We start from the raw sequence: 11,033 nt of genomic DNA on the forward strand, positions 1-11,033 counted from the left end.
GATGTGTTAAATATCACAGCTGCAAAAACGAGAGCGAGTTTCTCCCTGCCCTTCCCATTGCAGCTGGAAAGCTTGGCCAGATCCTTCCCTTGTGGTTTGTGATACTGTAAATAAAGGCTTGGGAGGTCGCACGTTTTCAATTTCAAGTTATTTTGTTTCCAGCACTGGAATGGGTTTGGGGGTGGGGTTGGAGAAGAGAGGGGGGGAAGAAAGAAACAAACAAAAACCCAAACTGATTTGGCTTATTGCAAGAAAAACAACTCAGCAATACTAAGTGAAAACAACTGGGGGGAAAAGAAGACTTCAGTCTTTGATTGAAGCTGAGAGTTGGAGAATTGGAGTCAAAGATTTCACTGGAATATACTACTAAGATTTGAAAGAGAAGCTATCTACAAAGTGAGGGCTCTGAACATCATGCTCCTGTGATCTGGTGCTGTTCCTGAGGGCTTCTGAAAAATGATCTTTAAGGGCATGTTGATGTGACTCTGTAAGCATACTGGTGAGTAATTTCACCTGTGTTCATAACGAGCGAGCCTCGTTAATACGGTTACTCATGTGCCTAAATGTCAGTTCAGTGAGCTTTGAAATGTGGAGCTGAGAAGTTCTGCCTGTGGGTCTCACAGGCTGTGATGCATCCGGTGGTTTGGTGTCCCTGAGTTGCCACTTCCAGGGCAGGGCAGGAGCTGACCATGGTTGGAGGAAAGCATGCAGTGCTCACTTTGCCTGCTGCAGATAGGTGCACAGGTACAGTTCTGCACTGGTTTGCAGGAGCAGAAGTGCTGGGATGGCTGTTAGTGCTGTTACTCTCAGCTGGTGCCCTGCACTGGGCAGGCTTGGTCTCCTCGGCTGTGGTTCTTTCCATGTTGATGTTCGAGGTTTTGGTTGTTCACAGAAAACACTGCTTAGGTTTAAACTTCTATTTCATGCATTTAATTTTGATACTTGCAGCATCCTGTTTTGGATTTACTGAGAAATGAGCTGAGAACCAGCTCTGGTGGGCTTTATTACTGACTGGTGCTATGCAACGTGATTAATGTTGGCTTGCTGGGGAGAGGCAGTTACTGGCAACTGTGTCACCTATTTCTGTTGAGTTTTGAAGAGACCTTTTCCTGGCAAAGATATTTTTTTTCGTTACCTTTATCAAAACAGGATATAAAAGTGAGTATATTTGCTGCTAGAGAGTCCTCATTTACCTTGACACTACGGAAATATTTCTTCTTCCATAAATCATTACATTTATAAGCGTACAGCAGGATCAAAAGAGAACCATTCTCTATCTAGATGTTAATCTCTGTGCAGATGGTCTTTTGACTCAATAACTTTTCTTCCTTGGTTCTCCTTTGTGTTTTTTCTTTAACGGGCACGTGACATATGGCCATAAAAAATACTGGCCCAGTTTCACCCTTGCTGTAGCTCATTGACGTCATTAAAGCTACAGCAGGGATGACTTGGCCCAGATTCTTTAAAAATAAGACCTGATGAACAACCCCTCACGGAAAAGCTCTGTAGAGGTTGTCCTGAGCATAGTGCAGAGCAGACACTGTGTAATGTGCTGCGACGTCTGATAAATTTCCCATTGGCAACCTCCCCATGAAATGGGGTAGGACCCTTCCTGGAGGGGTTGAGGACGTGCTCGTGGACTCGCTTTTGTGATGCCTTACCTGTGGGATGGAAAGGGACCAATAATGAAGTGATTGAAGGCACTTACAGGCAGGTCAGAGTGGAGATGTCACTTGCCTGGAAGTTTTCAGAGGTGGATTCTGTCTTTGGGCTCTCCAACATGCAAGGGCAGTTCTTGGGCAAAGCAAATGTGGTTGAAACGATCTGGGGAAAACCGTTGCCTTGAGCAGATTTTCAGGAAGGTGATTTGTATCAGCTTTGTCTCCCACAAGCCAGTTTGTTCTTTTTCCTGGCTGCTGCCCAGCATTCTCTGCCCCATCCCAGGACTGGCACCCACAGATCTGCTGTTTCCCTTCCCTGGCACATGGGATGCCCCGGGCTCAGCATCCCAAAGCAGCTTTCCAGTGGAGCTGCTTCTGCAGCCATCCTGCCCTCTTCATAGCACAAGATACTACAGTGAATGCACATGAAAGAAGGCAGCACAAACTATGGCAAAATAATAAAATCAAACAACAATGCTTGATCCTGCGTAAGCTGAAATGCAGCTTTGGATCTGAACAAGCTGAGAACAGACACAAATATAAAAAGTTCTTGATAACAGATGTTTTCAAGCATCTTTTTTATGAAAAAAAGTGCAGCGATTCACGGATGGCAGTTCTGCAGAACTTTGCACTAACTTAAAGTCAATGTTTTGCTCAGTTATAAATAACTGCAGGAAGAAACAACCTTTAAAGAGTGGTTGTAGCCCTGAAGCCGTATCTGTAATGGATGAATGCTTGATGGCTGTTTGCAATGCCAATATTTGTTGCTGAGAGCACCTTTAACTTACTCAGCTGAATTTTCAGTTCTTGGTGGTAATAACTGTGTCTGGCTGAGGCAGGGCTCTTGCAGTAGTCCAAGAAATCAGATAGTTATTTTTCTGATGCCAGACTCTTCTGGTCCAGTGAATATAACTGCAGGAACATATAGTTCCCAAGAAGGAAAATGCTTACTGTGAGTTCGGTGACAGCTGAAGATAACTTGGGAGGCGGGGGATGGAGAGAATAACACATTTGTCTGCTTTGAGAGAGTGTTTGTTGTAAGGGATTTTTAAGTTGGAAAGTTTTTGCAGATGAAAGCCAAAATAGTGTCAAAGTGACATTGGCTAGTATAAATAGTGAAGGCAGAATTAGAGCTTTAAAATATAGTCGGTCTTCTGATTAGTCCAAAACTCTGCTGGTAAGACAGAGAGGGAAATCTGGGCTTAACCTGATAAATGTCCTTCTTGCTGTGAAAGAGTCAGAAACAAGGAGCACTCAGCTCGTGGGACCCAGAGACCACAGTGCCAGGAGGCTCCTAAGGAGGGCGGGGGGGAAAGGTGACCAAAAATCTGTCTGCCTTTGTATGCAGATAAACGTCACTTTATTGCATAGAATACACCTTTATTTGTGGAGACAGTCTTGCTTTGAGCATCTCTTTCCTTGTACTGCTTTCCTTCATCCATTCCAAGCTCCCTTACATTATTGCTTGTGGACCTGTTTAGGGTGGTATTCTGCCAAGACCAAAAGCACAATACAGTGGGTTTGAGCAAGACCCTCCCTGGGACCTGAGATAGGTAGAGCTGCCACAGCTCCTCTGAGCAGACAGCTGGGTAGCATGGGTGGGCTTGGATGTATGGCAGCTTCAGGAGTGCTTGTTTATTGGAGAAGAGGGTTAAAGGGTGAGGGAAGGTGTGAAAATCCTTAAATTCAGTCTTTCCAGCTGGCTCATAGCAGTTCGTGTTCTGGAAGCAGACTTAGTTGGGATGAGTTCTACTGTTGTCCTATATATACTCAGGTATTTCTTTTGGCTAAAAACATGATTTTCAGGAAGGTGTGTAAGTGCCAGTGGGTAGCTGCCAGTGGCTGTGCTGTGCTTGCACATACACACGTGTGCACAGCCTTCCGTCTGAGTACTGCACACAGCTCGGGAGCGGTGCTGGGAAGCTGTGTGTTGCACACAAGCTGTGGGCTGTGTCCTTTAACACAGCAGCACATGGATGTGCACGTTGCACAGCTGTCCCCAGGCTGCCTGCCGGTTATCAGTGAGATAACCTCAGCTAAGCCCAAGGGCTGGAAGTGTTGTCAGGGGGTTGCTGACCGGGGACCGCTTGAAGTTTTCAAGCTGACACTATCACAAGTGGGAACTGCCCTAAGTGTCACTTCTAACAGAAGGCAGTGGGTTCTGCAGCATGGTGTGCTTTCATCTCGGTGCCTGGCCCTGCTGGCTGCAGGCAGACGGAGAGGTGCAGCAGCAGATGGACTGTCAAACTCTCATGTGTCCTTTTTGCTTATGAAGAATGAATGAAAATCAGTATGCAGATCAGGAGCGCTCTGTATATCTGAAGAAAAGCATCCTGGCAGTTGTGTTTGGTTAAAAAAATAAAAGGAGGGGTTGGTGTAAATGCTGTATTTATTCAGATTAGGAGTGAACTTGGAGAAAGAGCTCCAGAGAAGGGGAATGGTCCAGTGCAGGAGGAGAGCTTTCTGTTTACGTGACTGGAATTCTTAACTTATTTTGGATGATTTGTGCGTTAAGCTCAAGAGCAACAGGCTGACTTCAGCTCATTGCTCACTGGGTACTTGGCTCCCACTGGCTGCTTTAGGCCTTGGGGTCTGGCTGTGTTCTTGAGGGATGCTGCAGTGCAGCAATGAATGATAGAAGGGGAAATTTCTGACAGCGCTTTTCGTGCTTATATGAGAACTGTCAAAGAAAATAACCTTGAAATGAATGTGAGCTATTTCTTTGATCAGTGGTTCTTGTTTGTGTACTAATTATTGTTTATAGCTAGAATGCAATCCACCAACAAAAAAATTTTTTTTTTTTTTTAGTTTTTTTTTCCTAATTTATTTTGATGAGGTTTATTTTGAAGGATTATGTTTCTAGGTAACTGTTGGAGGTTGTTTTTGGGGAAGGCTGCCAAAATGCTTATGAACCCATTGCTGCACCAGGTACATACAGTCTCCTTTGGAAAATTTGGCTGTTCCCGTGTGACCTCATGGAGGGGCCGGGGCTGCACTGGAGTGTGAGAGTCCTCCCAGCTCCCTGCCCACGCCGAGCCTGGAAATAGCTCTGCTAGGAGCAAGCAGTGTCACAGCGGGGGTGAGTCGCTGGATGGGCCCAGTTCCACTTATCTAAATGAGCTGTGATCTTGAATTTAACATGCTGTTTCATAGCTAAGATAAGAGGCGCATGAATTAGATTATTGCTGGAGAAAAAAATAGAGGGGTGATGTTATAAATACTTCTGTGAGAAGTTCAGCAAAGCATTAGCTGGTCTTTTTATATTTATGAACAGCAGTGGACAAAGTACTGTCTTTCTTTTAGATATAAGCTTGCTTACATCGTGAGCAAGTGTTAACATTACTATTGCTTTGAATAAAGCGGTTTATTGCTGCCTCGCCTCCCGTTGCTGGTAGCTCTGGAAGCGCTGTGCCCAGCAGAGCGCTGAGGATGTGCTGGAGCTGCAAGCCCTGCGCTGTGAACAGCGGCCTTCCCCCTGCAGAAGGGCAGGATGTGGGTAACAACCTTACACTGAGGTGCTTCTGGCCCCCATGTTGCAGTCCAGCACCCAGCCTTGCCAGTGTGTCACCCACACTGCTCTGAGCCAGCCCCAGAGCTGCTGGACACAGCTTCCCCATGTAACAGCAGCTGAGGAACTCTGGCCAGGGGCTAAGCTACATCAAGCTGCGCTTCCAGAGGTTAAGCTGATTGCAGATCTCTCAGATATAAATCTTTCTATACTAATAAATGAATGCCTGCAGTAGTTACTGTTGGAGCACATGGAAGTTCTCAGAAAGAAAAATTTCCTGAACAAGCTGTTTGTGCAGTGTCTGCAGACTGTTAAGGATGGGTGTCGTTAATTGGGCTCTGCCCCCTCCATGGGAACAGGGTGCACGCTCTGCTGGCACACGGCCTCGTGCTCCTGGCGGAGCTGCTAAGCACTCAGAACCACTTGGATTGCCTCTGTGGTGGCAGGCTGGGTTCCTGTGTTGTGCTGGGGAAGGCAGGCAGCCTCACAGGGAGATTTTTCTTGTGCTTGAGTCTTTGAGAGCTATAAGGCTTCCCCATGGGTGCAGCTCCTGGGCAGGGCTGGCGGTGGGGACCTGACCTGCTGCCGATTCATTATTCGTGCAGCTTTTCACCTAAAAGAATACATCGTCTATATGTTAGAAGTAGCTCAGTTCTTCTTACTACAGGGAATGAGACTTGCTGGAAGTCAACCTCGCCTAATCCGAAGCATCACAAAATAATAATAAAGATCATCTTAAATTTTACACTCGATAGGTGGGGAGGCAGTAGTTTGCTCTTTGAAGCTGTGCTTTGTCTTTCGAAAACAATCTTCCCCATTTTGCATAAACGCTGTATTGCAGCCCGCCCTTATTAGCCACTGATTAGAGGGTCCTTTGTGAAGCATTGTCTGTTTCTGACTTAATTTAATTAATATGGAACCAGTAAAATTTCTGTGGAAACAAAGCAGGAGTGAGGTTAGTACCAGATAAACGTGTGTGCTGGGTTGTGAAAGCGAACACAGAACTAATTTCTTAATGGGACCGCTAGAAGAACAAACAAATCCACAGAGCCACGGTTGTGTGCCTCAGCTAGAAATATGTTTGTGGATATAATTAAACTCCAGTTAATAACATATTGTCCTCAGTCTTGGCGAAGAACTAGTTTGGGCTGTAGCTGAGTGCCCAGAGCACTTTACTTGATGAACTCTCAGCGCGGCCTGCAGCTCTGCTGGCTCTCCCAGCAGTGCACTGTCATGGGCAAGCTGGGCAGGTGGGGGCCTGCCATGGCACAGCGTGAGGAACGGCCGAGCATGAAGGTAATGTTTCAGGCTTCACTTTTTGCATTGCAAATCCCATTTCCTAAGTAAGCTGCTTGCACTGGTGTGTTAAATGATTTATTATCGCGGAGCTTTTCTTCACCCTGGAAAAAACCAGAAGGTGAGCGGTGTGTTTTAAAGCTCCGTGTTGAACGTTATGTGATTAAGTTGTTACTTTGAAGTGACGCACTTGGGCATATCATTCTCAAGACCGTCTTTGGTTTGGGGGATCGTAAATGCTGGTTCCAGCTGTAATGAAGTGCCTTGCTGCTTAATATGCTCCTATCATTGCGTGTGTTTTTTGTTCAAATATTAAATCATGGTGTCTATGGCTATAATAATGTGGTTGTTTTATGTCTTGGAACAGGGGAAAATAATTTGATTTAGTTGGAATAATGTGATTGTAACGTGCCTCTGGGTTTGAATTAAAGGGGGAGGTGTGCAGGTGGCTGGCAAAGCAGCACCGCGCTTCTGATGCTTTCCTGAAGAAATTCCGCTGCCGTGGAGGGCAGCACATTTGTTTTTAATGGAACAACTTGTGAGCAAACACTAGGATGTTTATGATGACAGGGAAAGCAGTAGAAAAATACAGGCTATAAAATCCCCCTCGTTAAGGTGTAATTGGCTTGGCGAGGTGCAGAGCTGGGTGCTGGCTGTGTGCCGTGCTGGGCAGAAAGGCTGCCTGTGGGCAAGCAGCTGGCTGCGTGCATGGCCTGGGGAGGCTCTGGGATCCTCTGGCACTAACTGCTTTAAAAATCAAGGGTTTATTTCCCCTTTTGAAGGGAAAAGAAGCGTGATGGTTTCTCGAATCAGGATGACTGCACCAATTCAATTGTAATTTGATAAATGAAGTATAAACGCCCAGGGAATGACCTCCTGTAAAACACAGAACTGCCTGAATCATTTGTGCTTTAAATCTTGCTCCACATCTCTGTATTTCCTGCTCATGCTGTTCATTAGAGTAGTCTCCTGTGCCCTGTTGTTTTGGGGTTGGTAATGGATAGCTAAGTGATGCATGCTGAAGAGAGTATTTCTGTGTAAGTAAAGCGCTGTGCCTTGCTTTGCATGAAGTGTCTTGTGGATGTGGGGCAGAAACCCTTCTGATTTCTGCTCTTCTGTGTTCATAGCGAGGCCTGAAATGGAGCTGTGCTGTCTGTGTACCCCTGGATGGCTGTTCATTGGGACTTCCCTCCCTCCCTGTGCAAACCCACACTGGAGAGCAGCCTGTGCTTTCCTTCTAAGTGAGTCCTGAGGATTTTACGTGTGCTCAAGGGTGTGACCAGCTTACCAGCAAGATGAAGTATTTTCTTTGTTTTTCTGGTTTGGGGCTAAACATATCTTGATTATGTTTAATGCTTCCAGTTGCTAGCATATCAGCAGGGATTTTGTTTTGCCCTTCAGATGGGTGCAGCAGGTCAGCCTTTCTATAGCTGCCCGCGAAGCTGTGCTGGTCCTCCTCTGAGGGCTGCATGTAGGAAGTGCTAAAACTTTATTAGAGAGTTAGTTCTTTTATTCTTGGTGTACTATTTATGAGGAATCACCTTGTGCATTTGAAGGACAGAGGGGGAAAAAATAGTTACCAGGCTTTCTGGGGGCTGGGCTTTGCTTGAGAAAAAACAGTGTTTACTGCCTTACCTGCTCTTTGCCCAACCTCAATGCTGCTGCTGCCTCTGCCCTGTTCCCCAGGGATGCAGGGAGCCCCTCCAGCTTTGTCTGAGCTGCTTCTCCAGACCACGGTGTTTATCAGTGGGGAGCATGGTGTGAGAGCTGTGCAGAAGGAAGGCAGCTAGGGCTGAGCTTGTTTCCTTGGGTGCCTCGCTGTGCCACTTTGCTGCAGTCAAGCTGTTAATGGGATCTTCTCTCTGGGAATCTTTGCAAACTGGTGTGTGTGGCAAACATAGCACCAAGGTACGCAGTGTGATCCATCACCACCTGTAGCTGGAACGTGTGAGCTGATCTGGGAGATCAGCTGGTGTGTCCTTTCGTCCCGAGGATGTGCTCCGGGCATTGAAAGCCTCAAATTGGGGGATTCTCCAGGGGTTCTGAGCTCTGGATAAAAACCTACATGGTGCTGCTGATGGCTCTGCTGGGTTTCTACTCTGCCTGAACTAGAAAGTGGGATTGCTGCCTGGAGAGATGCTCTGAGCAGGGCACTGGCCAAGAAATCTGTGCTGGCAGCAACATGGTGCTGGCAGAGAGCAGCCTGAGTAGGTAGGAACTGTCAGGAGCTTGGGGAAATGAGAGGAATCTTTATTCCTGTTTTTTTTCTTTTCTTTTTTTCTTGAGATATGCCAAGAATAGGTGATTCAGGAAGGGAATACCTGGCACAGCATGATGGCAGCTGAGCCAGCTGCCCCAACGATGCTTTGCCAGGAGCCTTTGGGCCTGTTATACTTAGTATAAGTACAGCTAACTAAATAAAACAATTGTTACTATCAATAAAGCTAAATGAGGGCTAAAAGCCTTGAATGCATCTTACCTGTTCAGCATTTGTTCCTTTCTACTTCTGCAGGCAGTTAATGGAGCACGTACAGACATCAGGCGGCACGATGGCCTGTCACAACTTCCTCCCAGGATGAAGGATTTGTTTATATGGTCCAAATTCTTTTATTCTTCTGTCTCCCTGGTGGGGAAGATTTGCTGCTGATATTTGTAGACCAGCTTCTGTTGGGAAGCGCTGACAGGAGGGTGGAAAGCTGTGGTAGATTCCTTCATAAGCACTTTTCCACCTTATTTAAAAAGGCTGTTTGTAGCTAAGAGCCCATTGGCACCAGGACATGGTTTTGTTGCAGCAGTGCCTTATTGCATGAAAGCCTGGCAGTCTGCTTCTGGATGGTGGCCTCAAGAACAGCCCCTGGATAATGCTGTATGTAGGATTTTTTTTATTTATGTAGAGTTGGGTGCAGCTTCTTCCCATGGAGTTGATAGAGCAGCTTGGGTGAAGTGCATGTCCGTGTTTGAATTATGCTTACAACTAGCAGCAGTCAGTCCTAGTGCACTTGTCCAGGATCTCTAGAGGGCTGCTGGATGAATCTAACCCCTTCCTACAGCCTGGGGACAGAACCCCAAGAGCAGGTCTGCATGCTGCCCAGCTGTATTGCAGCATCTCTCAGAAGCTGTTAGGGAAATCTGGTGGTGATTTTTGCATAAGATACTAAAATTGGAGGAGCAAAGCTATGCTGTGAAGAGTTCTGGTGAGAATAATCCTGCCCACAGCTGTGCCAGTAGTGAGGAGCACTCAGAGCTCTCAGTGTGCACGTTCCCCCATCCAGCAGCAAGTAGCACAGTAACCGGTAAGGGGTACAAGGGGGGGGGGGGGTTGTTGTTCTGCCCTGAGTGCTTGCCTAATAGTAGTAACAATTCTGTACTTAACCTGCCAAGTTTTTCTCTAGGGTAGAGGTAAAGACATGGGAGAGAAGTGTGTGGCAAAAGAATATGGCAAAGATGAAGAATTGCTGTTAGATCTGAGTTTGGTTTAAATTATCTTTACATTTGCTTAAGGAAAAGGTAACGTGTTCCCTAATCTCTCAAGCTGTCATGTCTGCAGGCTGGCTAATGCAAAATCTCTGGGGGGAAATACAGTGGCAAGGAGGGTCATATGTATTTTGCATTTTCTCTATCTTCCTCTCCTTCCAGTTAAAGAGCACTCAGGCTCGAGTGCCCCGAGCTACCCAGGTGCAGAGGATATTATGGATTCTCCATATTGCCAGCCCTGCTTTTCGCTCCGTGCAGCGCAGCTCATGCCAATACTCCCCCACTTGCATTTGCAGTTCTGGCAGCAGTCATTACACAGTGTGAGCACTGCACATGTGTGCTTCCCCTGCAGCTCTGCTGGCAGCAGCACCGTGTGCTCCCTGCCACAAGGCGATGGGGTTGGCGTGGGCTGGGGCTGCTGGGAGGCTGCACGCACGTGAGCCGCACTCCTGGCAGCCATTGGAGGCAGTGGGATGGAGGAGAGCTGCAATTCCCTTCTGCTTTCCATTGGAGTGGAGAAATAGTGCACGTTGTGTTCTGTCATGCACTTCTACCATTCGAGGGCTCCCAGTCCAATTTGCCAAGGCAGAGGCTTGACGTGAAGCCAAATGCACTTGACAGAAGTCTCTCTGCTGTCAAAACCTCTCCTCCTCCTGTGCTAAAACAAAGCTCCAGAGTAACACTGCTCCTTCCTTCCCGTGGCTCTGAGCAACTGAAATACTGCACATCCTGGAGCTGTTCTGTGCAAGGCTTTTGTGGCTATTATTCAAAACTTACTTTTCCACTTAAAAAAAAGTGATAGCAATGCATTCAAATGAAATAGCCACAGAGAAATGATGTGCTTTCTTTAATTGGACCATGTTAGATTTTATTTACTGATAACATCCAAAGGGAGCTTTTGGAATAAATGCAGGAAGAGAGAATGTGTCCATTGTGGTAATGCGCTTTTGGTAAATGCGTTATGGCAGAGTTATGAAGTCAGAAAGAAGCCTTAATTACAGTTATGAAGCCATTAGAGTCTGAAGCAGCAATCCAAGCTTTTGTGCAATTGTGTTTTATGTTTCTTCACTGAAGGCCTTAGTATATATATATAT

General features: G+C 46.4%; 1 protein-coding gene across 1 annotated transcript in view; it reads left to right on the forward strand.

Annotated features, from left to right (window-relative positions):
* The window catches only part of PITPNM2 (phosphatidylinositol transfer protein membrane associated 2), a 114,732-nt gene that overhangs the window by 13,608 nt on the left and 90,091 nt on the right, over window positions 1-11,033 (forward strand).

Source organism: Meleagris gallopavo, chromosome 17, assembly GCF_000146605.3.
Source record: "Meleagris gallopavo isolate NT-WF06-2002-E0010 breed Aviagen turkey brand Nicholas breeding stock chromosome 17, Turkey_5.1, whole genome shotgun sequence".
Classification (NCBI taxonomy): domain Eukaryota; kingdom Metazoa; phylum Chordata; class Aves; order Galliformes; family Phasianidae; genus Meleagris; species Meleagris gallopavo.